General features: G+C 40.4%; 1 protein-coding gene across 1 annotated transcript in view; it reads right to left on the bottom strand.

Moving 5' to 3' along the window:
• Positions 1–5,647, bottom strand: part of LOC141439356 (uncharacterized) — a 1,011,003-nt gene that overhangs the window by 459,429 nt on the left and 545,927 nt on the right.

The following is a 5,647-nucleotide window of genomic DNA, read 5'->3' as shown; positions in this document are numbered from 1 at the left end:
TCTATACTAGTGATCCGGAAAGGGGGTATCAGGTAACATGGTGATTATTTTACATTAAGGTCCCTTATTGGAGGATCCAATAACGTATGATACAATAAGGGTTAATTTGGTTAATTAAATTAGTTTACTTTGACATTCAGAGACTATATACATCTCTGAATTATTTAGATTAGGAATTTATTTATTTATTTAACTCAGGGACTTTCTACATCCCTTGCTATATAGTAATTTTATTATTAACTCAGGGACTTTATACATCCCCCTTGCTATATTTAAGGCTGTATATTGTTAAGCTTATGGATTTTAAACGTGTATATTTTTAGTTTAATTTCTAGTCACAGGCCCGCGACGTCGAAAGCTCCCAAGACGATCCCATAGAGCTTATGGGAACGGAAGCAATACCATGCACTCGGTACCGCGTCTGCTTTCAGAGCATGACATGAGTTCGTGTGAGCTAACTTTGGGGGCGGCAGACGTGAGCTTGCCTTCGGAATCAAAAAGTTTAATGGTTACTTGACCTGAAATGTAAATTTCAGAATTAAATTATTATTATTATAATTATTATATATTTTTAAATTTATGACGGTGGCAGTCTACACTTCCACTGAACGTAGATTATAGTTAGAGTTTAGTTTTGTAACTAAGGAACCCCATACATCCCTGTATTATTATATTATTGATTTTGTATTTTCTTTTATTTCTTGTATACTGTAGTTTTTAAGTATTTTATTTGTAATTATTTTATGTTGAAAAAATGACTTTCTGCCAAGTTTCTTGCGGCGCATTCTTCTTGCAATGATGGTCTTTCGAAAGCGCTGGTAGTTTTAAAAAAATGACGTGTAAAAGTGCCCATTGCGGCCTATTTACTGAATAATGATTTTGATTTTGATTTTTTTTTGACTCTAACTGCAATTGAAATGTATGGGCAGGCGTCAGTTGCCAGTTACGATGCAGTTGGAATGCAGTCCGTACTGGCCCCAACAACAATGGTAGTTGGTAAACCCCTAGACTAAAAACTCAAACTATACTTACTTAGCTAGTCAGCAAGTACTCGTAGTCAGCCAAATATGTGGTCTATTAATTTTAAAACAATTTAAAACAACACGTCTTATCGATATGTCGGCGGCCGATCGTAAAATCCGCCAGATCACGAAATACCTAGGCATATCGTGAAATGCCGTCATTTCATGAATTGGCTAAGGGACATCCGCCATATCGTTCAAAACTCACCGTTTAACGATTTGCCTAATGACGTTTAGGCAGATCATGAAATTCCTAGGCTTATCAAGAAACGCCGCCATATCGGTTCTGGCACTTCGCCGGCCGCTGCCTATTCTATTTTGAATTCAATCACTATTTTCGGTTCAAAGATCATTTTGTTGTGACGCCGACATTTTTCACGCGGTAAACAAACACTGCCGGTCAGCTGGTCACGGCCGCCATTGCATACGCAGCGCCACCAGTGGCCAAAAAAGAAACTATTTTACGATGTGCCCAGTATAGAGCTAGGAATATCGAGGAATGCGTTGCTCTAATTCAGGGTTACTGAAAGTGGGGTACGCGAACCCCTAGGGGTTCGCTGTTCGACGTAGGCGGGTTCGCGACAAAGGTTTACGTGACTCCAAAAACCACCAGGCTGCAAGACTAGCAAGATGGTTAAGATTGGTTTTTGGAGTCTTTTTGTATTTTTTATTTTTAGTTTATCCAACAGTCAATTTTATTACTTTCTTTGGGGGGGGGGGGGTTGGTAGGGGTTCGCTATCGTCTAGAAACTTTAACAGGGGTACGTGGAGCCATAAGTTTGAGAAACCCTGCTCTAATCGATCTGCCGTATTATTTCTCAGGAACATCGTGATATGCCTGGCCAACTTTTAGGCTTATATCATGAAATGGCGGCGTTTCATGATATGCCTAGGAACTTCGTGATCTGGCGGATTTTACTTTAAGACATGCAAAGATAGTCAACTTTAGGGTGGTTGACCTGGCTGACCACATAAAATTATGTATTGGCTGAAGGTAGAGTCGGTGTTCTAAAAAAATTACAGCCATATCTTTCACCCAATTTTCTATAGAACTAATGGATGAAAAAGTAAGGTTTTATAATAGGGCACTGACTCATATGATTTTAATAATCTATAATGTTGATTAAGAGTAAAGCTAAGTTTAGACTAGGTCACTACTCTACAGGGTATACTCAGCTCAGTGTATACCTACACGCAGTATCTTTGTATGTACGCGCGTGTTCCATAACAAATAGACTCAATATTTATAATCCTGTTGTATTTTGAGTCCACACATGTGATTTAGAAATAAAAACTTGGAAGACTGTTCCTTCCTTTCTACTACGAGCATAGTATTCGTAGGTTTTGTACTCCAATGGATGTCATCATTAACATGTAGGTTTTTCCCGTCCTTGCGCGTCGTTCCGGCAAGGATCGTCGAGTGCTAGCTAATATTGACGTCTATATAACCGCCTCTTGTGCGCCCGCGCAGCGCGACGCAAACACCTCATCTACTAGATAATACTAAATACCTACGATCATTGCCCAGAGAAGAACTGTTTTTTTTTATTCGACTAGTTGGCAAACGAGCAAGTGGGTCTCCTGATGGTAAGAGATCACCAACGCCCATAAACATCTGCAATACCCCTGATATTGCAGATGCATTGCCAACCTAGAGGCCTAAGATGGGATGCCTCAAGTGCCATTACTTTCACCGGCTGTTTTACTCTCCACGCCGAAACACAACAGGCAAGCACTGCTGCTTCACGGCAGGATTAGCGAGCAAGATGGTGGTAGCAATCTGGGCGGACCTTGCACAAGGTCCTACCACCAGCAAACTGTGACTTCATATCATCAGTAGCTATTGTGGCTTTTACACGTACAGTCATCTAAATTAATATCTGCCACAGCGAAGCGTGTCAAAATATCTGACGCGTCCTACCCCCCTAGAAATAGAGACGTATCAGATATTTATGCACGCTTTGCCGTGTCAGATTTTGGTGCTGGTGACTGTACAAAAAATTCTAACACGCCGATAATTCTCATCAACTCATCAACGTATACCGGGTGTGGCCTGTAATATGAGCAAATAATTAAAACATAGATCATACATCTCAATCTGAACAACATTAATTCAGCGACATTTAAAAATTATTGTTTTTTTTTAAAGTTTTATTACACTTTTAAGTTTATTCGAAGAAGCAATGTAAAGCAACATGCTTGATGTTTGCAGCCTGACAGTGAAAGGCGACGTCAGTTGTGTTCTAGGATGGCGTACATTGATAGCAGTATTTAATTTGTATGAAAAAAGGCAAATTCAAAGACTCCATTATTTTAAAAGTCGCTGAACTAATGTTGTTCAGTTTGACGAGGACGATCTATGTTTTAACTTTTTGCTCGTATTACAGGCCACACCACGCCACGCCAGGGGTATTTATGAACGTCACGTTGCAGATGGAAATGCAGTCCATTTGTGAGTAAATCCATACTAATATTATAATATACCGTAACGTTACGGAACAATGTTACAAAAATCCGTCCGACGATGCCTCTGGCCCAAGCCGCACAAGTCGTGCAAGATGCATTGTGTATGCAAATACTCTTATTACAACAATTACTTATTAGGGCCGATAGGACGTGCCAGAATATTTTTGCAAGATATTACTAATGCAGGTGCCTGTACATATGTACAATAGCCATTATTGGAACATACCATGTGTCGAGGCCGGACTCGGTGGTCGCGGGGGTCGCAGGGGTCGCGGGGGCGGCGCAGTGCCGCGACACGCACAGCCCGCGGTGCAGCCGCGTGTGGTTGAAGTTGTCCACCCAGTTCAGGGAATACTCCTGCAAGAGGACATCACGTTAGTGTTTGCACAAACTAGAGGCGACCATGAAACGGAAGACGAAGCATTGGCAGGCCTCCAACTTATCGAGGGAATTTCCGGGCAACAGGTGGATACACCTTTGGGTGGGTTACCTTGGTTCAACAGTGGTCGCCTTCCGGGTGATGATGATGAAATTTCCGCTACTTGCTGTGAGTTATAGGACTTAGTGACACTCCTAAATGAAAGGAAAACACTTATTTTCCTTAGACGCGCGCCGACGCAATCCGATACCTATGCGTACCATACCTAGGTACTTAACTTAACAAGCTCCTATCTACAATGTAAATTTTACATACGGAATTGATCATAGGTAGTCACTGGAGGTGACGTAACGTGGACGTAACTAACGACAGTGTTACTCGTTGCTTTACATTCATAGCTTTACTTACTCTGATCAGACCAATGATCTGAAAATAAACAATTTTTGCTTCAAGTTTAATACTTAATGCATTCAAATTTTAAGGTTCCTCTTGAATATTTCTGCATTCGATTTGGTCTCGGGCCCATTCAATGGACTGTAATCCAACTGCAATGTACGACTGACTAAACATTTTCCATTGCAATGCAACCTCTTTGTTGTAGGCAAAACTGCATAACGCTAGCTGCAGTATTAGAATGCAGTCCGTCTGTTTTAATAAAGTTCATGCTCCTAATGACAAACTGCCACAAGATTAAATTGCCGCGAGCTTTGTTTTGCACAACCTTCAAGATTATCCACATTTATCCATTACTCCATACATTACTTCATGACATGCAACCAGAGTTGCCACATTTTGAGCTTTATTACATTAGTAATACGGCGATGTAATGTAACCATTTTGATAGCGGCGGTTCGTCAGAAAGGCGAATGTTACGAGTAATTCAAGAGGATGGGTTTGGAAATACATTGAAATACAGGCAGCACCGTAATTTGCTTTATAATTAAGCGAAGCAAAGATTACTGACATGACATCCACAAAGTTTTATTACCAGTGTTGTCTACAACTTTGTCTGCCTCCAAGGCTTGAATAGTTCAGGAACTAAGTTAGGAATGTATTCCCTACGCTGACCGGAAGGAAGTTCATTTTGTGCGATCCCAATAGTTATCTGTAACTCGCTTCAATACCGCCAGCACTCACTTGTTGTTCTTGTAACTGATCATTGTTATGCAAATTCCGACGGCCTGCATAGGTACTTACATCACACATGGAATAACTCATTTCAATCCCGCATTATTATCAAGAAGTTTAAGTATCAATTAATATCTTTTAATGGCATTATGTGACACTGAACTTTATTGACCATTGTGATTTTACAGTGCCCAAGTACCTATAAGTACATACCTAATCTCACAATCTGTTTGATGGTTGAGTTATGATTTAATAATGTACGTGCCAATGGCCTTACATTCGAGAAAAAGTATGGCACGGCAATTCTTATTCATCTGTGCACCCGTCTATTACCGTTTCACTTATTTGTCTCCAAAAACGACATGGTAATTGGACTAAGTACACAGCTCTGGAAAAAGGGTGGCGGCCATTCTCTTTCATCTGTGCGCTCAAAATCTCATTACCGTGTCATTAGTGCGAAAAAGGGGCACGGTAATCACAATAAAGCACAGATGAATGAGAATGGCCGGGCTGATCTAGACCATAAAAAAGGCCCGGGATATAATAAATAAATAACAAATATCACAACAAACTTAACACCCATTGACCTAGTTTTAAAGGAAGCAAATCTTGTGTTGTGCAACGGATAAATAGATAGATACATAACCCGATC

This window comes from Choristoneura fumiferana, chromosome 20 (genome assembly GCF_025370935.1).
Source record: "Choristoneura fumiferana chromosome 20, NRCan_CFum_1, whole genome shotgun sequence".
In the NCBI taxonomy this organism is placed as follows: domain Eukaryota; kingdom Metazoa; phylum Arthropoda; class Insecta; order Lepidoptera; family Tortricidae; genus Choristoneura; species Choristoneura fumiferana.
The sequence above is the reverse complement of the archived record's forward strand: the minus strand, read 5'-3'. Positions and strand labels throughout refer to the sequence as shown.